The sequence below is a fragment of the Prionailurus viverrinus genome, chromosome B3, assembly GCF_022837055.1.
Source record: "Prionailurus viverrinus isolate Anna chromosome B3, UM_Priviv_1.0, whole genome shotgun sequence".
Lineage (NCBI taxonomy): Eukaryota > Metazoa > Chordata > Mammalia > Carnivora > Felidae > Prionailurus > Prionailurus viverrinus.
This window is the reverse complement of record NC_062566.1, coordinates 98,327,330-98,353,547: the sequence shown is the minus strand read 5'-3', so window position 1 is coordinate 98,353,547 and position 26,218 is coordinate 98,327,330. Positions and strand designations below refer to the sequence as shown.

Genomic DNA, 26,218 nt, shown 5'->3' with positions numbered 1-26,218 from the left:
CCAGGAAATGGTCAAAGACTCAAAGATTAACTGAACATACACAGATCCAGGCTGAACAAAAAGCCAAAAGGAAAGCATTAGATACCATCTACTCCTTAAGGGCAGGGACCCTGTATGGTATTTTATAGATTCCCCCTATGAGATCAAGCACAGAATACTTTACACATAAGAAGAGTTCCATGATGGGAATGCAAGCTGGTGCAGCCACTCTGGAAAACAGGATGGAGATTCCTCAAAAAACTAAAAATAGAACTACCCTCCGACCCAGCATTTGCACTACTAGGTATTTATCCAAGGGATACAGGTGCAATGTTTCAAAGGGACACATGCACCCCCATGTTTATAGCAGCACTATCTGCAATAGCCAAAGTATGGAAAGAGCCCAAATGTCCATCGATGGATGAATGGATAAAGATGATATGGTATATATATACAATGGATTACTCAGCAATCAAAAAGAATGAAATCTTGCCATTTGCAACTACGTGGATGGAACTGGAGGGTATTATGCTGAGTGAAATTAGAGAAAGACAAAAATCATATGACTTCACTCATATGAGGACTTTAGGAGACAAAACAGATGAACATAAGGGAAGGGAAACAAAAATAATATAAAAACAGGGAGGGGGACAAAACAGAAGAGACTCATAAATATGGAGAACAAACAGAAGGTTACTGGAGGAGGTGGGGGGGGGGGATGGGCTAAATGGATAAGGAGCACTAAGGAATCTACTCCTGAAATCATTGCTGCATTATATGCTAATTAATTTGGATGTAAATTTAAAAAACAATAAAATTTTAAAAATTAATTAAAAAAAAAAAAAAAGGAGCTCCACGAAAAGTAAACGCCGGGAACTATTCTGCAATAGCATCCCATTCTCTCAAACCTTCATCAATCTGGCCTCCAAATAAAGGGGGAAATAATACTTAATAAACTCCTTTGACTCAAAATACCTACTCTTCATTGTCATGCCATCTACTAATGGACCCACCGGACTTGCTGGGTGGGAAAACCAGTTTGACAAGGCAATCACTGCCCTGGTCCAGAGACAACTTCATAAACTCAGTACCCAAATCCCCCCAATACCTCCCACAGGGAAAAACTGTTCTACCCCATGACTTCCTTATAAAGTCTCAATATCCTCTGTCATCGAAAGTTGATAACTTAACACAATGGTTCTCAATCTTTCTTGAACTGCGGACACTTCAGAATCTGAGGAAAAGTCTAAGTCCTCTGCCCAAGAAAAAAGGCCAGGGCATGCACACAAACTATTCTGCACAGAATTCAGGGGAAATCTCAAGGCTTCTGATTAACAGCTCCTGTCTTAGTTCTTCCTTGTATCTTTCCTTTTACCGTCACAGGGACTGTTTAACCTTTCTTCCCTACCTGTTACCATCTTTATCATTTACTCACTGTACTACTACTGTAGTACATTGTACAACTACAGAAACTGCTTACCCAGCTGGGCCCCTCCTGCCCGGGTGTCATCCACTGCCCCACCCTCACCCAGCAGTATTAAGGAATAGCTACTATATGTCTCCCATGGAACACTTACCTTGGTCTATCTTGTCTTCCTCTCCCCTACTATACTGTAAACTGAAAGGTATGAGTAATCATACTCCTTTCTGTAGCTCTCACAGAGCATGTAGCACAGGGCCTTCCTTGCACCTGGCAAGTGTTCATTAGAGTGAATCAATGTCAAACCTAAGGATTTAATGGAAATCTTTCTTTTAAAAGATCAGCAACCATCTTTTAAATGGAACATGGGAGTGCCTGACTAATCGATACTTAGGCAGACCAGGAAGTTGATACAACTAAACAACTCCACCCACCACTTCCTGACCTAGTGCACTGCCAGCTCAGTGATGGGAGGTGGAAGAAGTGGAGATGCTCTCCATGTCATGGTCACTTTTAATCTTCATTACTTTTCTGCAAAGCAAAACACAGTTTGGCTTGAGTAGCCACTTTTTTCCAGCACCCTACTTACCTAAAAATTTCTATGCAATGCCAGATTTTAAAGAAAATCCTACTCACCAGCCATGTGCAAACAAATACTTCCACAAAAGTTTTCCAACTTAATACTGTCAGTTTAAGTAGAGTAAAAACAACTTTCACGTTGCTAATAACCTCCACGACAGAACAATCTAGATAAGCAGACATTCAGCTATGAGTTAGGCAACATCCTTCTCATTTTCAAAGCCCCAAACCACATCCTTTAAATACTAAAATATACAGACATGAAGTCCCAACAAGAAATACTGTAAAGTCTCCCCATGGTTCTTTACTATATTAAACACAGCTGTCCAGGGTCATGTTTACATAGATTTTTTTTTAATGCCAAACCAACATCAGTGCTAAAATATTTCTGATAAACAGACTCCTACACACCCAAACTAGAAAGGAAAAGGGCACCAAGAAGTTTAAAAATACTTTCATCTTTAAGGGCAATAAAAACACAAACTGGGTCCTATTATCATGTTTTGGTCATTTTGGTGTAACAGTTATATATATTTATTTCAAAGCCACAATGCTTTATTAATTACTTTAATAGAAAATCTTAACTTCCCTGGTTCTAAATCAATTACAAAGTATGCAGAGTTCACACCCAGAACCCTTAGGTACTTCCATTATTAGTAAACCAAACCACAAAGGAGAACCTGATACCAAGATCAGATTTCACTGCTGGGTTAATAGGTGGCAAAACTGTACATACCAAACAGCAAAGCCAAACACACTAAGAGTTAAGAAATGATACAAAACTACATCACCCCCAAATTTCTACCAATAAGCCTATTCCTCTCATACTGCCAATCTTCTAGAAACAGACTATTAGTACAAATAAAGTAACCAATCATAATTCACAAACTGCTGGAATTTGTGACTTGTGGGTCTCTTGTCAGCCTCTAAGCAGGATCCTACTCCCTAGGAAAGGTGGTCTTATAAGCTAATAAACTGTAGCCACTGGAAAAATAAAACAAGTATCTTCCCTAAACATACCAGCACCTGAGCTGTAAGAAATGTTTTGTATCTACAAAGCACTTTTGCAAACATCTCATCTGCCCTCTTTCTGTTCCTCAGATCATTTGCATCTTGGTTGTGTACAAAGGTATCAGCTGCTCCTTCTTTCTTTCCTCCCCAGTCTCCATATGCCTATTCCCCCACGCTCATGTCACCACAAACCTATATATAACCTTAATGTTTTTGTATTGAAGTCTGCAACCATTGTGCCGAAAGGAGATAAAAGCTCAAAAACTGAAACCTGCTCAAGATCAAGTAGGGATGTAGCCATAACTTCAAAGGTCAACATTTTCTGATACACTACAAGCTCAAAACACTACATTTTAAGTTATAAAAGATTAAGGGGCACCTAGGTGGCTCAGTAGGTTAAGGATCTGACTACTGGTTTGGGCTCAGGTCATGATCTCATGGCCTGCCTTAGGCTCCACACTGGGCATGGAGCCTGCTTGAAGTTCTCTCTCTTTCTCTCCCTCAGCCCTTCTCTCTCTCTCTCTCTCTCTCTCTCTCTCTCTCTCTCTCTCTCTCTTAAAATAAGATTCAAACAAAGAGGTACACCAAGTTCTCCTTATGAAAACACTTTACAATATATGTTACTTCAGGAACTGACACTTAGTCCCATCATGTATTAAACATTTCCAACTTTTAGAAAGCATAGTAAAAGACAATCTGAGAAAGAGCTTTGTATCCAAGAAGCCTTCTACAGTGATTAGCAAAGAACCAAACATTACCCAGAAGCAAACCAGAAGCTAACCTGCATTACCTGGGATCTTACAGACAGGTGACAGTGCTAGACCTAATTTCATGCAGAGGCAGATCCTTTACATCAGTCATTCAGTGTTTCATATAACAACGCCCTCAAGGAGAATAACATTTACTATAATTCTTACTTCTACTCTGAGTGGGATGTATAGGTGAGAAAAATATTAAATACCCAAGGATAATCAAATAGGAAGTTCTTCAGTTCCTGAATTCATGTGGAAAATAATTACTGAACACCTACAGACATGCTCCAAGGTGCCTGAAACCCTGATTTAATGAAGGAAAAATGAAAGCCAAACAATGAACAAAGGTTTCAGCAGCAGCTCAAATGTAAAAAAGTAGAGAAGATGAGTTATCACAGTATCTTTAAAATGTGACAAACACGGGGCGCCTGGGGGGCTCAGCTGATTGAGCATCTGACTTTAGTTCAAGTCATGATCCCACAGCTTGTGAGTTCCAGCCCCGCGTCAGGCTCTGTGCTGACAGCTCAGAGCCTGGAGCCTGCTTCGGATTCTGTGTCTCCCTCTCTCTCTGCCCCAACCCACTCGCATTCTGTCTCTGTCTCTCTCAAAAATAAATAAACATTAAAAAAAATTTTTTTTTTTAATGTGACAAACACAACAGAATTTGCAGAGTGAATGGCAGCACTTATACTGTAAGCATCAATTTAGTTTTTCAAACTTTATTCAAAATAGTATCAAAATAATATGAAACTAAATAGCATACTGAAGTATATTAATAAAGTATAAAGTATATTAAATAGTTTACAGTTGTATAAGAACTAGAAGCATACAGGGTTTACTAGTTTTGTTCATACATATTTAACTACATAACAATGCAACGTAAAAATGTTTTAATTCTATTGATATTAAAGGGTCTTGGGGTGCCTGGGTGGCTCAGTCGGTTAAGCGGCCGACTTCGGCTCAGGTCATGATCTCGCGGTCCGTGAGTTCGAGCCCCGCGTCGGGCTCTGTGCTGACAGCTCAGAGCCTGGAGCCTGTTTCAGATTCTGTGTCTCCCTCTCTCTGACCCTCCCCCGTTCATGCTCTGTCTCTCTGTCTCAAAAATAAATAAACGTTAAAAAAAAAAAAGTTTAAAAAAAAGGGTCTTAATGAATTTCTTCCTTTGGATGATTCACATGTTACTCAAATTTACAAAATAATACTCCAGACCAGAAATTATTTAGTGCGGGAGAAGATGAGAGCAGCACAGGAAAAACTATTAATATATTTATAATATAAGTGCATACCACAGAGATTTGATTAAAACTACACAGATGGTAGAGATTTTTGGACCCACTCTCATCTAAATCTGCAACACTAGCATTACACTCAAATTGCAACTACTGGGACACCTGGCTGGCTCATTCCTTAGAATATGAGATTCTTGTTCTCAGGATGTGAGGTCAAGCTTCATGTTGGGTATAGAGTCTTAATTAAAAAAATTAAAAAACAATAAATTGCAACTATCCTGTGGGGGGGCCTAAAGAGACCAGGCCTTTCCTACCTTTGGGAATTTTCTTCCGTTTCACAAGTATAAAATAATTTCCAGCCTCTAATTTGAACATTCAAGCAATCATTACTCCTATTCAAATCTCACAGTTTGTGAGCGAAGGTACCAACTAGATCTTTTCTTCACTCAGTATTTACTAAGCATCTACTATTTACCAGGCACTCTTCCAAAGATTAGCGATACAGCAGTGAGCTAAATATAAAAGTATTCGTCTTCATCAGATATACATTCTAGCTGGGAAGCAGACTAATAAAGCATATGGCACATGAAAGGTCTTTATGGAAAGAAAAGGAAGTATGGAGCATATATGTCATATATAAAAAATATATCTAAAGCATAAGATTTTGGAAAGCTATTTTACAGTCAACCATATCATGAAACAATTTTTTTTAGTAAATAAAACTCATTAGAAAGAATATGAGTGCCCTTTTCTATGACAAATCTAGAAATGGAATACAAACATCAGGATAATTGAAACACAATGTCACATAAAGCAAAGTCTTTTAGGAAATGAATCTGATCCTGCTTTGTGCACAAACCATTCCTGAAATACCCTAGATTTGAAGCAAATTTTAGAAGATTTATGGAAACACATACAAAAAGCCTTAAAAGTGAGTTTAAGACAATATAAGGGAAAGGCAATATAAAAATCAAGAGATAATTATTTACGTCACTCACTGTTAGCATACGTGTATAGTATTTCCTAAGTTTTTATCACTAAAACTAAATTTGATATAAAGAGAAAAGTGATGTCATGGCTATCCGAGGCAACTCAGCTGTAAGTTGCTTGCACGATTATAGGAAACACACAAATCAAAACTACAGATAAATGCCTTCTACAGGTTCTCATTTGGGAAGATGGCAAGGGGAAAAGAGAAACATCAGAAGAGGAACAAAAAACAGGCAAATCCAACAGGAAAAACACGATCTTTGAACTTAACATGAAAACAAAGGCCAGCCATAAGGTAAAGAAAAGTAGTACTGAAATTAACATTTTTCCTAGCAAGAACCTAGAAAAATAGGCAATGGGAAGGCTCAAGAGGCAAATTTTATCAGAAAAAACAAATTATTGTGAAATTTTCTTTTTGGTCTTAAACAAGTACTTTAATTCCCAAATACCCCTTCAAAAAAAAGTTGCACAAGGAATTAGCTGAAGATCAGAAGAGTATGAATACCTAGGAAGTTAAAATCCATTTGGTTATATCAGCTGAAGAAAGTAACTAAAGTTGATTAGGCTTTAAGGAGGAGCTTAAAAAATTTTTAAGCCATGTTTGTTACGCCTTTAGGAAAGTGTAGGTAGGGGTGCTGAATCCTCTTGTATTGAGCAAGTTCTTTGATTCTTAAGGGGGTATAATCAGTTGTGGGTCAAAAACTGTACATCAAGATTCATCACAGCTTGGATGAATTCTTTCTTAGGTTATTCTTCTTTCTTCTATTAAAAAAAGTTTTAATTCTATCCCACTATCACATTTCTATCCATATCCCACAAATCCAGAAACAAAATTCATTGACTCTCCAAAATAATATTGAGTAGAAAGTTAAAATTTTAAGGGCTGCCTGGCTAGCTCAGTCAGAAGAGCATGCAACTTTTGATCTCGGGGTTGTGAGTTTGAGCCCCACACTGGGTATAGAGATTACTAGAAAATCATAATCATAACAATAATAATAAATTTTTAACAAAGTTAAAATTTTAGAGAATGATTCAAAAGTATCAAGAAACATCAGAATTGGTTAAAAATCCTTTAAGATCATCCAACTTCCTGGGCGTCTGGGTGGCTCAGTCGGTTAATTGTCTGGTTCTTGGTTTTAGCTCAGGTCATGATCTCATGATCCACGGGTTCGAGCCCCACACAGGGCTCTGTGCTGTACAATCAGGCTCTGTGCTGACAGCACAGAGCCTGCTTGGGATTCTCTCCTTCTCTCTCTGCCCTTCCGCCTCTCACTCTCTCTCAAAATAAACTTAAAAAAAATTTTTAATTAAAAAAAAAAAAATTACCCAATCCTGTTATTTCATGCTCAAAACAAAACAAAAACAAAGAAAGTGTGATGTTTATTTGGTTTCTTGAACAGAACTTCCTTACTGTGGGAAATACAAAGTCTGAGAATCAAAGAATCACGAGATGACCACCTACCCATGTGTTCATACATTGATGGAGGACCAGAAAACACACTTTTATCATTCAATTCTTAAGCTGACAGGGTTCCAAAGGCTAGCTTATACTAAAAATTCACGTAAATTTATTAAGTCATAATGGAAATCAAAATTCCAATTTCAGAAACTGGAATACCTAAGTTCTCCATTCATATTGTCTCCTCTCCTGGTATCAACATTATTAAACCAGAAGGTTTGGGTTACACATGAAAAAAAGCAAAGAAAGAAGAATAACCTAAGAAAGAATTCAACTAAGCTATGATGAATCTTAGTTTTTGACCCACAACTGATAATCCCCTTAAGAACCAAAGAACTTGCTCAATACAAGAAGATTCAGCACCCTTACCTGCACTTTCCTAAAGGCACAACAAACATGGCTTAAAAATTTTTTAAGCTCCTCCTTAAAGCCTAATCAACTTTAGTTACTTTCTTCAGCTGATATAACCAAATGGATTTTAACTTCTAGGTATTCATACTCTTCTGATCTTCAGCTAATTCCCTTAACTGTTCTAATCTCTCTAGCTGCTCACTTACTAAACCACAAAGTTCCTTCTGAGGATGTCTCACTGCATCTATTACTACCCAGCTCTTCCTAATTTTCTGAGTCTCCATATCTCAAAGCTGAATAGTATACTCGCTTCAAAGAGAAGAACCTGGGGTGCCTGGGTGGCTCAGTCTGTTAAGCATCCAACTCTTGATTTTGGCTTGGGTTATGATCCCACAGCATGGGATCAGGGTGGGATGAACCCCAAGTTGGGCTCCGCCCTGGGCATGGAGCATGCTTGGGATTCTCTCCTCCCCCTCTCTTCTGCCCCTCTCCCTCACTCATGCATGCACTCTCTCTCTCTCCCTCTCTTGTGGGGCTCAATCCCATGACCTATAATCAACACCTAAGCTGAAACCCAAAGAGTCAGATGTGCAAATGACTGAGCCACCCAGGAGCCCCCAAAATAAACTGCTTTTCAAAGACATTTTCTCAAATCTCCCTCAGACCCTTCCTGGGCCTCCAAGCAATGATTCTCTAGTTTTCATGGCAGATTCTTATCCCCACCCCCTCAATCTCCCATCCCCACCTCCAGGAACTTTTAATTAAGTACAATCAATTCTGCTATATGGGAATGACAGATATATTGGGGAACAACTTGAATAGAATGTGAATTTTGTGTTTGCTTATGTATGATTTCTACTGTGAGAAACACTGAATGTACATTCAAACTGCACTCAGCTTATCCCAGCTGTATAGAAATATAAAAAACACAAGCACACATCTCAAACATTTTAGCAAAAATTTTTTTTAAAAAACATGTCAAGGATACACACCAACCGTACTGTTTTCCTGGAAATTTTCAGATACATTGCAGCAACGTGAGTGAGTTCACGGAGACATCCCAGGCTCCTCAGATAGTCTAGACTGGGAACTGGCTAAATGCTCCACCCAAGTCTAATGGCTCTAAATTCAACTTACATGCTATACCAAGCGGCCACCCAAACCTGTCTCCAGGACTCCAGGTTTATACACTGACTATTCAAAATCTCCACCTAGATGTCTAATAAGCTAGCAAGCATCTCAAACTCAACATGTCCAAAATCAAAATCCTGACTCCCTGTGCATGTTCCACCACCACCATCCCAAAATCTTCCCCATTTTAGTAATCAACAAACCCATTTTTCCAATTTCCAAAGCCAAAAACTTTGAGTCATCCTTGACCCCCTTTTTCCCTCACAAACCACATCAGGAATTCCCATTGGCTCTACCTTCAAAATATGCTCAGAATCCAACTACATCTGACCCTTGAACAACAGCGGGGATTAGGGGCACAGACACCTCCCCATCCCTATGCAGTCAAAAATCCGAATTATAAGTTCTGACTCCCCCAAAACTTAATAGCCTACTACTGACTGGAAGCCTTACTGATAACATAAACAGTTGTTTAGCACATACTTTGTATGTTACATGCATTATATTCTGCATTCCTACAATAAAGCTAGAGAAAAGAAAATATGAAAAAAAGCATAAGGAAAATACATCTACAGTACTGTACTATAAAAAAATCCATGTAAGTGGACCCAAGCAGTTCAAACCCATGTTGTTCAAGAGTCAGCTTGTGCCATTCACCACCTCCACTGCTAATACTCTGTTCTAACCACAATTTCTCACCTGCATTAGTCTCCCATTAGTCTTTGAATTCTATTCTTGCTCTCCATATGGTCTACTCTCAAACTCAGCAACCAGTATAATCCTATAAAGAAAAAGAAAAGCTCATCATATTTTTTTCTGTGCCACACCCTTGTTAAAAAGAAAACCACAGGCCCAAAATGGCATCACTTGGGGGGGCACCTGGGTGGCTCAGTCAATTAAGCATCTGACTTCAGCCCAGGTCATGATCTCATGATCTCACAGTTAAAGGGTTCAAGCCCCACATTGGGCTCCGTGCTGACAGTTCACAGCCTGGAGCCCACTTCAGATTCTGTGTCTCCCTCTCTCTCTCTGCCCTTGCCCTGTTCCTGCTCTCTCGCTCTCAAAAATAAATAAACATTAAAATTTTTTTAAAGATTACATAGTCCTCTATATTTTACTAGCTACCTGAAAATTTAGTTTTATTGTTGACATCCTCTAAAATCATAGTAGGTGTTTCAGACAACAAATCCTAATATATTCTTTTTCTCTTTCCACCAACCTTCTCCCCAGGACTTAGCTTTAAATACAGCTTCAAACACATTTAAGGAAAATCTCTGAGATTTAAGTTCCAAACAACCTTGTCTCATAGCAAGATCTAACACCATGCACTTCAAAATCTAAGCATGCCTATTTACACCAAAGATTACCTGTGACCCAAACCCACACTATTTGGCCAAACCTAAAAATCACTTTTTACCTTTGCCTTATTCAATTCCCTCGTCCTCCTGACCTTCACTACCAGCTGTCTTCAATGTGGGGGGATTATGAATTGATGAGCTTTTAATAGGAAGCTATTTGATTATTCTTAGGCAGAAAGTAAAGTCCATCTGGGTTTGTTTTGGAGTCTCTGTGATGTGACAGAACCTCAACTAGGGATTTTACTTCTTCTATAAACTATGTCATCTGCGACTTGTGTATACTGGGGATGTTTAGACACACCTTAAGCAGGCCTGGTGTCTAGTCTACAAAAGTATTTGGATTGTCTTAGGTCCTTCTGAAAAGCAATGGACCAGCATCCTGCCCCACTTCAAGAACGAGTTGGCTCCTTGTTACTATGGTGATGAACACCCTGTGAACAGAGGTAATTTGCCACTTGCTGAAAATTCAAAGCGTTCTGTAGCATTGTTTTTTATCAGGAACGAGGTGGGAGGAGCAGCAGAACCAATTATGGAGTATATTTATAAACACTTAAAGGATTGTGTTACTTTATTCTGAATAACAAGATTTTAAATTGTTTAGTTTACAGGAAAAAATGAAGGAAATAAGAGGACTGAAGAAAAGAAACATGTTGACCTACATCCTAACACGTACAGCTCTGCATCATTGTTGAACCTGGCACTACAGCTTTTCCAGAATAGAGTTCTTAGACTGGTTTTCAGATTGGTCGCACATACACAATATATATTAGTTTTCTCACCAGCATTTAGTCTCCTATTAGTCTCCTGCTAGTGTGTTTTGTGTATGTGTGACCAACCAACAGTCTGGAAGGGAAGAAAAATCCACTCAAGTAACAAGTTATCAACCAAATAGGGTAAGGACAATGCTTCTGAAACCTAACAGTTAAAGGAAAGAAATTATATCTCAATAAATTCTTAAAAGTCACACTCAGGAGCACCTAGGTGGCTCAGTCAGCTAAGTGTCCGATTCTTGCTTCTGGCCCAGGGGCATGATCTCATGGTTCGGGAGTTTGAGCCCCGCATCTCTCTCTCCTCTCTCTCCATCCTTCCCCTGCTTGTGCATGCTCTCTTTTTCTCTCAAAATAAACAAACATTTTATTTATTTTTTTTTGAACGTTTATTTATTTTTGGGACAGAGAGAGACAGAGCATGAACGGGGGAGGGGCAGAGGGAGAGGGAGACACAGAATCGGAAACAGGCTCCAGGCTCTGAGCCATCAGCCCAGAGCCTGACGCAGGGCTCGAACTCAGGGACCGCGAGATCGTGACCTGGCTGAAGTCGGACGCTTAACCGACTGCGCCACCCAGGCGCCCCAAACAAACATTTAAAAAAAAAAAGAAAAAGGAAGAATACTCAGCACCTATTCCTGATTTTCAAAAAAATTCTTACCAAACTAGGAAAACTTGACCTTAATAAAAGGAAACTAACAGAAATTTATATGAAACAGCATACTTAATATCAAAATATTTAAAACATTCCCCTCCTATATTCAGGAATAAAACAAAGATGCCAGCCATCACATTACAAAAACAAACAAACATGCCACTAACATATTCAAAGGGAAGAGACAAAAATCTGTCACTGCTTCCAAGCTACATGTTATGGGCTTTCATGTTACTAATCAAATTAAAAGTTACTTGGTCTCATAGCTCAAAAACTTACCAGATACAAGATCAAAATTTAAAATCAAACAAAAAAAACCATGCAACAAATAATTAACACATGACCCAGCAACTCTATTCCTAGGTATATACCCCCAAAGAACTGAAAAGAGATATCCAAATACTTGTACACAAAATTTTATAGCAGCACTATTTAAAACAGGTGCAAACAAACGAGATGTCCGTTAGTGGATGAATGTATAAACAAATGGCGGTGTATACATACAATGGATTAATGAAGCACTGGTACAAGTACTTGTAGAGAGCAAGATGGAGTCACTCAGGTCAAACAAGGGCCTTTGTCAAGCAATGACACTGTTAAGGGTACTGCAGCTACAAGATATCGTCAAGACCAGCACCAGTTAATGACACCCCAGAAGTGATAACAAGAAGCAGAGGAGGTCTGCAGGGGCCCAAGAATGATTAAATCCTTTTAAAGGGGGGGAGGGATTTTTGCAGCTGTCAGACTCTTTAGACACTGACCCCTCTTTGACCACTTTAAAAAGGCAGCTGCAGCTGGAAGGCTCTGCCCAACTGATCTCTGAACAGCGGTGAGATCCTTCACTGCTTGAACATAATAAGCAGTAAATGCTGAGAGCTGACCCGAGCAGGACCTAGGCCTGATCTCAACTGGTCGCTCACAGACTGACTCCTCATTTGGTTCATTAATTTCCCACCCCCTGTGTGATCTTCTGTGTTGTGTGACTTGTCTTGTGCTCTGCTGTGTAAGAAGCCAAGTTAATCATGTGGTGAAATGTCACTGAGTTTGGAATCCTGAACCTGCTTTATAATTATGTTAACACTGCTTCATGACTGAATAGAACCGACACTGTAGACAGATACAACTTACGTGTGTACCTTCACAGCGTGTTATAACAGTACTACAACATGGATGAACTTTGAAAACATTATGGTAAGTAAAAGAATCCAGACACAAAAGGTCACATATTTTATGATCCATCTGTAGAACAGACAAACCTATAGAGACCGAAAGTAGATTAACGGTTGCCTAGGGCCTAGGGGTGGGGGTTGGGGGGGCAGGACTCAGTGGGCAAAGAAATGGGGAGCAACTGCTAATGGATATGGAGTTTCTTTTGGGAGTGATGAAAATGAATCAGAGGTGATGGCTGCACAACTATGTGACTATACTAAACACCAATGAACTGTATACTTTTAAAACGCAAATCTTATGGCATATAATTCTTATCTAAATTTAAAAAGAATAGTAAGATTTGTTGTGGGAAAAATAAAGTTCCCAAAACATACAAAAATACTACAGTAATCAAAACAGTATGGCAAGAGAGCAGAAACAAGTAAGTAGTTCAAGAAAACAACACCCTAAATGATTAAAGCAGGATGTTTGAATAAACTCACTGGGTATCTGAGTGAAAAGGTAGATGCCTACTTCACTATAAAAACTTAAAAGTGACAGATTGAATAAAATGTAAAATCCAATGCTGTCAAATATGAGAGAATGATTTTAAAATCTTAGTAGGGGAGGTGCCTGCGTGGCTCAGTTGGTTGAATGTCTGACTCTTGATTTCCACAGGTCATGATCTCATGGTTCATGGGATCAAGCCTCTCATTGGGCTCTGTGCTGACAACACGGAACCTACTTGGGATTCTCTCTCCCCCCTCTCTCTTCCCCTCTCCTACTCACACTGTGTCTCTCTCGCTCTCAAAATAAAAATAAACATTTTTTATAAATACATACATACACACACAAAATACTGACATATCTGGCTAAATACAAATTCTAAATATCTATTTGGGGAAAAGACACAATAAAGTTAAAAGATAAGCAAAAGATTGGAAGAATATTATTTGCAATATACAAAAAGGATTAATTTCCATGATATTAAAAACTTCATGCAATCCAATGGAAATGGAGGAGAGAGGGGACTGTATTTTAGTATAATACCATTGGTGTGAAACAAAACTGAAAAAACTGTGTAGTTTGCAAATACAGAAAAACTGGTTATGCTTGGGATGACAGGGACATTTTTTTCTGCATCATATTTTCAATGTTTGAATTTCTGACCACAGTTTATATAGTAATTCTATAATACCAAAAACAATTTAAAAAGGAAAAAAGTCTGAGAGGCAAACTTAAAAAAGAAATTTAAAAAAATGTTTATTTATTTTTGAGGTAGTGAGGGGCAGAGAGAGAGACAGAGAATCCGAAGCAGGCTCCACGCTGTCAGAGCAGAGCCCAAGACTGGGCTCGAACTCACAAACCATGAGATCATGATCTGAGTAGACATCAAGAATCAGATGCTCAACCAAGTAAGCCACACAGGCACTACTGAGAGACAAACTTTAAGTAGCTGAGGGACACTAAAGGATTTTTAAAGGGGAAGTAGAATGATGGTTTAGCATTGTTGACAGATCCCTGGAGTACCTTTATAGAGAATGGATAGGAGAGATACCAGTTTGGAAATAGTTATTGATTCATTTCTCCATTCAACAAATGGTAAACACCTACTGGGGCTTGGCACTGAGCTAACCACTGGCACCAGTTAAAAATGTTGCAAGTTGTCTCTCCAAAAGGTCATATACCTACTTTGGGCAATGGTGCAAAGGAAATAAGGGAAACACCTATTGTTTGTTTCTTTCTTTTTTTTCTTTTCTTTTCTTTTCTTTTCTTTTCTTTTCTTTTCTTTTCTTTCTTTCTTCCTTTGTGGTGCGGGGGTGGAGGGGAGGGATGCATATAGAACTTTTGCCATTTTAAGACATCTGTGAATAATATCCTTGTGGTATTCATTGTATTACAAAAGGACCAGGTATTCCTTGTAAGTATAACCCATATTTTGGCAACTCACTGAAGAAAAAAAACAAAATGCAACATCAGCCTGTTCTTACAAGTTCAAGATTCTTTGACTTTGGAAAGTCCAAGTCCTAAAAAATCTCTAAAAGAAGAACTTCAAAGTCACCCTTACTCATTTTCTGTCCTTTTTAAAATTCTTTGGTTTTGTCAAGAGATGAATAAAAAGAGGACACAATATTAACAGGCCAAAGGAAAAACATCTTAATGAATCATATTAAAGATATTTATAATTATGATTTAATCTGCATTGGTTTCTTTTTACAGACATGTTCCCATTTTATCACAGCCATCTGCTATTTCAACAGTAAGCCTGTTTTACCAAGTTTTAATAAAGACCATGACTATACATAAAAATTTTTTAAACTTTCTTACCGTAAAACTTATTTTTTAAAAGTGTCCCCTAAGTGAAGAGGCAGAAAAAAGAAACTGCTGATGAATTTGGTAAAAAATTCACGCTACCATTTGGCTTAGGACATTTCAAAATGTGAGGGGTGTGGCACCAGCTCCTGGTTTACCACCACTTTAAAGCTAAGTGCTCTGCTTCACGATCTAGGGCTGAGAAAAGGAGCTTTTCTGAGGTTGCTGGTCAGCAAGCAATCACCGTCACCTTGACAAAACCAACTGGCTGAGTGAGCTTTCCTTAAACCTATCATAATGTTACCATCATTCTTCCCAAACCATGCTGACAAGGTCCCTCATGTATAGATTTCCTATTGTAAATGCATGATGTGGGCAATACCAAAGCAAATGCAAGTCCCTTTCTGAGGAAGGGTATGGTTAAGCATGACAGTCACAGGACCTAGATATCGTAAGACAGTCCCAATTTCACAGTATTCTATTGTTTTCACATAAGGTGATCTTTTAAAGGTGTGATTCAAGATGATTTAATAGTTAGACTCATGAGAGTTTTTTTAAGTGAATACAAAGTTGAAAACACAGAAAAGAAAAAAAAAAACAATCTTTCCAGACTCTCCTGAGTCTGAATTTTGGACCTGAGCACATAATCATATGGAAAAAACCTGGCCTAATCCTCCCAACCCATCCTAAGAGAAGCATTTCTTCCCAGGCAGGAGGAGCTCACCAGAAATTACAAATGATTTTTAAAAACAAAGCAAACAAGAAGAAAAAGCCATTAGCACATACAAGCTTCTAATTGAAACACAAAAGATGGTGAGGAAAGGAGAGACTAGAAAAGGGAGCAATAAACAGTGGTTTCCAGAAGCCCTTTTTGCAGAAATGTTTACTTTAGCAGTTGGATACTGCTGTACGCTGGATCTTACAGAAATAATTATCATCTTCACAACTGTGAACAAACAAGAAAGTTCATCTGGTCATCTAATCTATTTCACATGTGCAATGTCAAATATTTATTTGTTCCTTTTATATCTTATTAAATATTTATTCTTTTTAGCCATAGCTGTCACTATCTTGAGCCACAAAATCTTTTATTTTTATTATTATTTTTTTAATATTTATTTTTGAGAGATTGACAGAGTGTGAGCCAGGAAGGGGCACAGAGAGAGGCAGACACAGAATCCGAAGCGGGCTCCAGGCTCTGAGCTGTCAGCACAGAGCCTGATGCGGCAGGGCTTGAACCCACAAATCGTAAGATGATGACTTGAGCTGAAGTCAGATGCTTAATCAACTGAGCCACCCAGATGCCCTCACAAAATGATTAAAAAAAAAAAAGATGTAAATATATGCATTCCTCAATAGAGGAATCCAGGAATTTCTTAAATGCCAGAGTGGCCCACATCCCCATTCTGAGACATCACAGGCAATTGCTTTTACTTGAGCTGCCATCCGGGTATCCTAGAACCTTCCTACTCTGACCTTATCCAAAAGGTAATCATCAATAGATAAGGGAGAATTTAGTGGACTGTGAGGTGGCCTGGTATGAAAATTAAGGAAAAAGAGGGTCTACCTAACCCAATCACATCAAATCTAATGGGGGGAAAGGACAATGTATTTGAGCAGAAGAGATTAAGAGTGGAGACAAAGTCAGAAGATTGGAAGACTCGCTACTAGATGAGGGAGCAATAAATGGATGGATGGATAAATGGATGGATAAATAGATGGATGAGGTGACCAGATCAGCAGACCCAGCCAATGAAGGACAACAGGAATTGCTACAGACCTGGGACAATTAGGTACTGTCCCAATTCACCTCAAACCAAACTATGTGACCTGAAATTGTATTATGTGTTTCCTTACGTCCCCACACATCCATATAAAAATCTAACAACAGGTCATGATTCAACACCTACTTTATGAAAAGGAAAAATATTCTACAATCAGAATTATTTCCTGACTGCATTTATATGACTTGCAAACCAGTAGGGGGTTGGCTAAGACTATTCAGATCCCCCTTAAATTGCTAACGTTATCTACCTATTTATTCCCAGAATTATATCCCAGACTTCTGGATAATGCTGGATGGTGGACTAAACACAAAGCTATTTGTTGCTCCTTCCCCAAACGCTAAGATTTTTTATTTTTTAAACACATAAACCCAATGGTACGAAGAGAACTGGAGACTGTAGTCACAAAACCTGGAAAGATGAAATATAAATGGCTAAAGGGTAAAGGACTCAAAGACTTAAGAAAACTGAATCCTAAGGTAAGCATCAGGGAACAACACTCCCCCAAAAGTATCAGCAGAGAATAAATGGGAAGGGTTAACAGAAAATCTTTCTTTTAAAAAAAAATGGGGTGCCTGGGTGGCTCATTCAGTTAAGCATTCAACTTCGGCTCAGGTCATGATCTCATAGTTTGTGGGTTTGAGCCCTGTGTCAGGCTCTGTGCTGACAGCTTGGAGCCTGCTTCAGATCCCGTCTCCCCCTCTCTCTGCCCCTCCCCCCACTTGCATTTTCTCTCTCTCTCTCTCTCTCTCGCTCTCTCTCTCTCTCAAAAATATTGTTTTTTAACATTTATTTATATTTGGGAGACAGAGAAAGACAGCACAAGTGGGGGAGGGGCAGAGAGAGAATGAGACACAGACTGCGACGCAGGCTCCAGTCTCTGAGCTGTTAGCACAGAGCCCAACGTGGGGCTCAAACCCACAAACCACGAAATCATGACCTGAGCCAAAGTCAGACGCTTAACCAACTGAGCCACCCAGATGCCCCAAAAATAAACTTTTTTTTTTTTTAAAAGCTTACTTTGAGGAGAGCACACATGTGCAAGCAAGCAGGGGAGAGGCAGAGAGAGGGGGGAGAGAGAATCCCAAGCAAGCCCCACACTGCCAGCACACAGAGCCCAACACAGGGCTCCATCTCATGAACCATGAGATCATGACCTGGGCCAAAATCAAGAGTTGAACACTCAACTGACTGAGCCACCCAGGTGGCCCCAGAATATCTTTCTGAAATGCAATTCCAGATCCAGTTGTTCAGACAAATGCCCTTCCCTCTCTTGCAAAGGGCTGAAGATAATCTAAAGAAGGTTAAAACAGACGGTTATACAGACCAGGGAATCACCAAGTAAAGCAAAGGCAGTTTCAGTTAGCATAGGTACTAGATCTCTGTCCATGGTGTGTTGGTAAATATAAATGTTTAACCACTTGGGGGTAAGGGGAGGTGGAGACAAGGGTAATTATCTGTAATATCTGCTGAATTCTTGTGGTATAAATACTCTTACCATGGCTGCTTCAAGCTAAGAAATGATATCACTGTTCACAGAGATTAGATGAGATGCATGGTAGCCTATCATTAAATAGTATTTCCACCATACAGATTAGATGTAAATAATATCAAGAGCATCCATAATGACAAAATGTAATAAAATATTCAGGGGTAGTGAGTTTTTAGAATTTATTGATTTGATTTTTTTAATATAACATCTAAGTTTGCATAATCCTTAATAATTGTCATATTTAGCAAACGGCTCACAAAGTTCCTGAAAATTTTAACTACTGTCTATGATGCGCTAATACTAGTCATCGACCCAACCCTCTTTATTAATACCCTTTCCCAAAAGGCTGACAGTTCAGGCCTTCACTTCCAGGCAAGGGAGATTAGAAAAAACTTTTCTGGAGAATATTAACAATTAGTCTAAGAGGAAAAATTGTATTTTGCCATTATATGACAAATTCTCAAACTAAATTTGTCCAGCCAGATCTTCCTACAGTGAAGCTCACAATTGTAGAAGTCCTACTGCACATGCAGAGCTTTCAATCAGCATTCTAGGATCCCACTATTAAATATTAGCAAATAGCCAAGAATTGCTAGACCTCTCTAGAACAAAGAAATGAAACAGAAAAAGCAAGTTGGAAGAGACAACACATGCTTTGCAGGCATGTGACCTAGGCAGTCACACAGTGCCCTGCACTTAGAAGATCCCTGTGTTGATTTAATGCTCTGCCGTTGCTGTCTTGAAATTCTCTAATAAATGTTAACAAGGGGCCCTGCAGATTATGTAGCTAGTCCTTACAGAGACTATGCAGGGTAAAGAAAATTCTGGAGGAAAAGATACCATGAATATATTCAGAAATATAAGAGAAAATATCGCAAACACAGTAAGAATAGTAAGTTAAAACAACGCAAAGAACAAGCAAGTTAAGTAAGTTAAAACAAAATAAAACTAAAAAGTCAGAAAATGAAAGTGAGCAAAAGCATGCCTTGTTGGTAATTAAAAATGCAATAGCTAAAAGGAAAAACTCCTTAGAACAGCATAAGAAGATCGGAAGATCAGTCCAGGAAGTCCAATATCAGAGCATCAAGAGTTTAAGAGAAAACTAAGAGGGGGAGAAAGTCAGGGTGCCTGGATGGCTCAGTTGGAAGAGCTTGGGATTATTATCTCTGGGTTGTGAGTCCGAGCCCCACGTTGGGTGTAGAGATTACTTACATGAAGTAAAAAAGAAAAAAAAGGAAAAGTCATCAACAAAATAGTTCCCAGATTGATAGGGTTCACCAAGTACTCAATGGAACCAAACTCACACTAAGGCACCTTACTGTGCAATTTCAAACACAGAGAAACGAAGAAAAGAACCAATCACATAAATTATCAGGAACCTAATGTATCAGAATACCTTCTGCCAAAACAAAAGCATAAAGCAAGAAACAGGGAAATAAGAGATCTAGAAAACAAGAAATCCAAAACAAAAAGGCAAGGAGCATCCTCAAGATGTGGATGAAGGGAAGTCCCAGGATAAGAGCTGTGCATAAAAAAAGTAGGCAATCAGTCCAGATGGAAGCACATCTTCAGGAATAAGGCAAACTAAGAGAATACCTTAACTGTCTGAACCTCCTGAAAGGAAATACGAACAAGTTGCAATTTGAGCTACATTAGAGAGAAGTTTAAATAATAACAAAGAAAAATAAACATTTCAGGGAAACCAAAAGTTGTACAGGAAAGTACAAGTGTTCATAGATTACTCCATGGCTTAACTGTGAATAGCATGTTCAGTCTTAACTGTATAAATACTGAATGCCAACCTAAGCAAATTTATGAACAATTACACTAGGATCGGAGAAGAAAAAGGATACCTGTGGATGTTGAGAAAGAACTGAATCCTCATCTGCCGTAATGGGAAATCAAGAGATACTACCTGAAGCTGAGAAATCAAGAAATCAGAATAATAAGCACGCTGTTAAGAACGACAGTGTTTCGGGACGCCTGGGTGGCTCAGTCAGTTAAGCATTCGACTTCAGCTCAGGTCATGATCTTGAGGTTCGTGGGCTGGAGCCCTGCATGGGGCTCCAATGCTGACAGCTCAGAGCCTGGAGCCTGCTTCGGATTCTGTGTCTCCCCATCTCTCTGTCCCTCCCCTGCTCAAACTCTGTCTTTCTCTCTCTCCCTCTCAAAACTAAAACATTAAAAAAAATTTAAAGAATGACAGTGTTCAAGGGTGGCTGGGTGGCTTAGTTGGTTAAGCATTCGACTTTGGCTCAAGTCATGTTCTCATGGTTCATGAGTTCACACTGATGGAGCATGAGTTCACGCTGATGGTGCACAGGAGGCTGCTTCAGATTCTCTGTCTCTCTCTGCTCCTTCCCTGTTCACACACGTGCCCGCGCTCTCACAAAAATAAACTTAAACACACACACACACACACACACAAAATGAGAGTGTTCAGAACTTGCTACCCCAAAATAAGGCGCCTTGGTATACTGAATATTTTAAACTGAAAAAACCTGCGGTGCCAGAAGGTGCCGGAAGGACTTTCTGACTTTCCCTTCTGTCCGGAAGCAGGTCCTAAGACCTTCATGTAAGAGATGTCCTTTCTATACCAGGAAAAGAACATCTTTATCTGTGTAGATGGAGGGTTACAGAGAGAAGTCAAAGGAAATGGCCTTGCCAAGTTTCCCCAGTTTAATACCCTGAGTGCATATTCTTTTGTCCTATCATGTTTTTCTATGACTTTCCACTCTTCCATCAAATCTAGTGCAGGGGCACCTGGAGGCTCAGTCAGTTAAGCATCCGACTTCAGCTCAGGTCATGATCTCGCGGTTCGTGAGTTCAAGGCCCGCGTCTGGCTCTGTGCTGGCAGCTCAGAGCCTGGACAGCCTGCTTCAGATTCTAGGTCTCCATCTCTCTCTCTCTCTCTCTCTCTCTCTCTCTCTCTCTCTCAAAAAAAATTTTTTTTTATCTAATATAAAAATACTCAGACTGAACCATTTCTTCAGGTCTTCATTTCTTTATGAAGCCTCCTGTGTCACATAAAATTTTTATTAAATAAATTTGTATGCTTGTCTCTTGTTAATCTGTCTTTTGTCAGTTCAATTTACAGGGCCCCAGCTACAGAACCTAGAAGGGCATTAGGAAGAAAATTTTTCCTCCCCTACGAGAAGAGAGAAATGCAGAAAAAATCAGATATAAGAAATTAAAATGTTTGCCTCTAGAGAGGGAGAAGTAGGAGATGAAGTGGGAGGAGAACTGTTGCTTTTCCAATCTTACAGAGCTATTAAATCTTTATGCACATTTACCACTTTGATAAAACATAAAATCATAACATGAAGAAAGCTAGCAGAAAAACTTCAGGATGTTTTAATTCATGATTCCTCTTTCAAGCTTACAAGTTTTATCAACAAGAAATTTTTCTCCTTCTATTTGTTGTGGTATTTCCAAATTTTCTACAAAAATGTATTACTTGTATAATAGAAACGTAATCACCTTACAATATTCAAAATCATCTACAACTCCAACTATTAGTTAGGGATATTACCATGTCCTATAATACCCAATCTGGCCCAGCTCAGGAAAAGGTGGTGGCTTACCTTCCAGGAGTTACCTCAGCAGTTTATACCAAATGTCTCCATATCTCACACTGGGTTTCCCTCTCCATGCCTACATTCTTTCAAAACACTATAAAGAGACTTTCCATTTAACTCTGAAAAATTCACATAAACATAATGAACTCTAGAATTTGCCTTTAAGGGGGCAACAAATTCAATTTTTCATACCTTTATTATTCCCAAAACTAAACTTAAAGCTTTCAGTACACAGAAATTGTAATATAGCATATATTATGTTAACACAACTGTATAACATTTATTTGTTTTTATTCTGCATTTAAATAGCTGTCAGGTCAGCTATCAGTTGTCAGCTATGTATCTAACTAGAAAAGTTATTACGGTCAGAGTTTGCAAAACACAGTTCAGATAAATGTCACAGCCTCTGTTCACCTCTACAATGGATGATGAGGATGGTCATGGTCATCACAGGATGTTTAAGAAGGGATCTGCTTAGCACAGAGAACTGAGCCAATCTGCAAACATATGTAGGCCAGCCAAGGCAGCTAGCTACACATGTTTTCACTTATTCCCTTAAGAGTGATTTGGTTTGTTTGGATTTGGTATAGAATCATTTCTGGATTTAAGGAAAACTAAACAAGGTTTTACAGCTTGTTATGCTGACAGGCAGAAAACCATGAAAAAAAATCCTAACCTAAAGAAGATTCCTTTTGCACTTAAAATTAAGGTAGGATAGACATACCTGAAGACATGGTCTACATTTCTCATCTTCATCCCACCTAATCATGGCAAAAATTGTCTTCATTATTAATTAGTAAACTCTGGCATGCAAATATGGCCTGTAGGATCATGAAGAGTTCCCCCACCCCCCACACACACCCCTAACACCAGTAAAATGCCTCGCTGGCATAACATACCAAATTTTTCTCAAACTGGCAACCAAAACAAGCTGCTACCAGAAGATTTTTTTTTCTCAAAGTCAAATTAAATTTTGCCAATGTACACAAGAATATTCCAGATTAGTGGCTGTTAACCAATTTAATCTTATGACATTCAAAACTTCTTGTTCACACTAGAGTGCTTTAGGTAAATACTACTAATCTCTTCTGGCTTCTAGACACCTTGCAGACTTTGGGAAATTCATCTGGTTTCTTGCCCCCTCCAGCCACTCCATCTCAACCTCCAAAAAAATGCCTCGAGTTTTTTGTTTTGTTTTTGACACAACTTGCTTTTTCCATCCTGAGTTTTCCTGAACTATTTCAGGGTTCTGACAATTTTGCCAGTGACTAAATCTCCTCCTGGGAATAGCTGCCTCATTATCACTATTAAAAACAGTCACTCCTAATACTGACTGATAAGGATCTGGAAACTTATTGTAACTTCGAGAATGCATATCCCACCCTACCCAATCCAAAGATAAATGCATCACAAATGGAATAACAGACTCACCACAGGACACAATCCCACAGGCTTTGTGTTCCAATTAAACTATTGAGTGTTGTGAATATTCCTAACTCTTACCAATATGAAGAATTTCTTACCATTTCCTTCCTCATAACTAATTAATACAGAAATTACTATGAGTCAAGCAAGCAAAACAAACGAACAAGGCAAACAAAATACACACTCACACACACATAATACACACACACACACACACACAAACTCAACAGTAAATATCCTAATCCTAATGTTTTTAAGGTAATACGGCCTTCCAACTGATCTATTTCAGAAATATTCTGTGCAGTACATGTGCTGTGTGGGTAACTTTTGTTCTTGGCAAGCTAGTCCTCCTGGCTTAGAATATCAACAGCAGATAACCTCAAATAAGAGCTCTTTTCCTACAATCCCTCAAATGGAACAACCACTTAGAAACTTAATTCTTGCAGAAAAGCATATCCAAAATAGAGATGATCATAAATTTATTTCTATTATTGCCATTTTGGTTATATCTCACTTCCTCAGCATTAGTAAAAAGTCACATAATCATAATCCATCATTCTGGAAACCGGATAGTGATACAGAGATGACTCTCCATCCACTCACAGCCCCCCAAAAAGTAGTAACCAGAAGTTCTTTCACATCAACCAGAAGCAACCTGGGCCCCTTTTGCAGCCACTGAGGAGAACGGGAATTTAACCTTTTTTGTGCCTTAAATTTCCTTGGAGTACATGAAAACTGTAAACTCTCAGAATACTTTTTTAAAACAAAACCATACACACAACGAAAACCAATTATGTTAAAATACTGTTATCAAAACATTTTTTGAAAACTCATTAGTATTAAATGCACTTTTTACGTTTGTAATATATAAAATAACAAGCTTCAATGACAAGCTATTAACTACCATAATTTCCAAATTATGACCAACATAAATGGTATCTTCAAGATATCTGCAACAACTGCAATGTGACATAAAAACATCTTTGATTCCAGGGGCGCCTGGGTGACTCAGTCAGTTAAGCGTCTGATTTTTGCTTTCACCTCAGGTCAGGATCTTGCGGCTCCTGAGTTAGAGCCCCACATCGGGCTCCACGCTGACAGATTCTCTCTCTCTCTCCCCCTCCCTCTCTCTGCCCCTCCCTCACATGCACAGTCTCTGTTTCTCTCAAAATAAATAAATAAACTTAAAAAATTTAAATTAAAAAAATCTGTGATTCCACAAAGTCACAGGGACTGTTTGCTAATTTGCTGTGGTTTGAAGCAAATGTTAAATTTCAGTTAGAGATTAGTGAAAACAAGAATCTAACATTTCCCCATTTAAATTCATGGACCCCTGAAGCTTTTAAAATGTAATCATTCTGAAACAGAGATCTGCATCATTAAAGAGGCATTAGAGATCACTTGGTTCATCTCTTCTTTTTAAAGATAAGGGAACTAAGGAAGAATTGATGGTATAGCTCACCTGAAGTATCTTGACTGCAAATCACTGGGTTCTCTTTATGTAAACTACTGTTTTCTTTTGAAAACCCGAACTTCACATCTAGCAATACTTAGCACTTACCTCAAGCTTGAAACTCAGTTTCAGCATCTGTAAAATGAAGATAATAACCCAAATATGGAAGAACCTTAACGTGAAAATCATATTTAAAATTCCATGTTAAAGTACTACAGCAGTACTTTTAAAGGTAAGGCTATTTATCAATGAACTCCATAAAATATCAAAGACAAGTTGTCCTTGCTCCTTGGTATACCTTAAGCATCGTTGAATTCTGACTTATTTAACACATTAACTATTTATTTTATGCTGCTAACTGTATCTCCCAAAGGATAAACTGACCCTAAAAATAAGCCACTTCAAGTAGAAAATGATATGCTTAGTACAGAAAGTATTGGCTTTAGAGTCACACTACTATAAGATATATGTCTGTAATTCTAGGTAAAATACTTGTTTTCTCTGGTCCTCCATTTCTGAATCAGTAAGATAGGAATAAATGCTAACAACTGTATGTGATTGCCAAGAAGGTCATTAAGTGTCAGTCCTTCTCTTAAAGGGGTCAATGAGGAATAGAAGATAACCTTGTAAAAAGTGAGAACATTTGTTTTCTCCTCCTTCATCACTTGATACAGTTATTTAAAATAAGATGGGTGCACCTGGCTGGCTCAGTTGGTTAGCATCCTGATCCCCGATTTCAGCTCAGGTCAAGATCTCACAGTCGTGAGATGGAGCCCCTAGTCTGCGTCAGGCTCCGCGCTGGGCATGGAGCATGCTTAAGAGTGTCTCTCTCCCTCCTTCTGCCCATGCCTCGTGCGCACTCGCACTCACGCTCTCTCTCTCTCTCTCAAAAAAATAAAATAAAATAGGAATAAGGACCGCAGAAATAATATCCTCCTTTAATGGTCAGAATAGAATCTCTCAGCAATGTAAAACAGAGCCACTCAAATAGCCAGCAATTCTTTCCATAGAAAATCCTTGTTTAAAAATAAATTACACAATAAAGATTGTATTACTGTGCACTGAAAAAAGGAAGAAGATTAAAACTAAAGACCATTCCCCAATTTTTACACAGACAATAGTAAACAAACGTTTGGAGGACAAGAGTCACACAATTTAAACATGTAAGCACTTAAACATGCAAGTGAAAAAATAAATGCCAATAGAGGTAAGGCCACTAAACTTCTTTCCACAAAAATTGTTTTCTTTTCCTCCACAAAAAGAAATCAGGTGGTTGACTGTAGACATGTCAAAGTTATAGTGACAAATTTGCAAACATTTTAGGTGACTAGGAACAGAAAATA

General features: G+C 38.6%; 2 protein-coding genes across 10 annotated transcripts in view; one reads left to right on the top strand and one right to left on the bottom strand.

Moving 5' to 3' along the window:
- Positions 1 to 11,087, top strand: part of ATG14 (autophagy related 14) — an 80,679-nt gene extending 69,592 nt beyond the window's left edge. The window contains exons 11-12 of the transcript XR_007152954.1: positions 10,610 to 10,702; positions 10,861 to 11,087. The gene's annotated coding sequence lies outside the window, so the exon portion shown is untranslated. The remainder of the gene's footprint in view (positions 1 to 10,609; positions 10,703 to 10,860) is intronic.
- FBXO34 (F-box protein 34) overlaps positions 1 to 26,218 on the bottom strand; it is a 157,523-nt gene that overhangs the window by 22,897 nt on the left and 108,408 nt on the right. For 3 of the 9 annotated variants that reach the window (XM_047862518.1, XM_047862519.1, XM_047862520.1), the window contains exon 2: positions 9,601 to 9,682. The exons of 4 other annotated variants lie outside the window; for them this stretch is intronic. The gene's annotated coding sequence lies outside the window, so the exon portion shown is untranslated. Of the gene's footprint in view, positions 1 to 1,556; positions 1,737 to 9,600; positions 9,683 to 24,983; positions 25,002 to 26,218 lie in introns of those variants that run through there. 2 more of the 9 variants (XM_047862521.1, XM_047862526.1) reach the window with 2 other exon arrangements.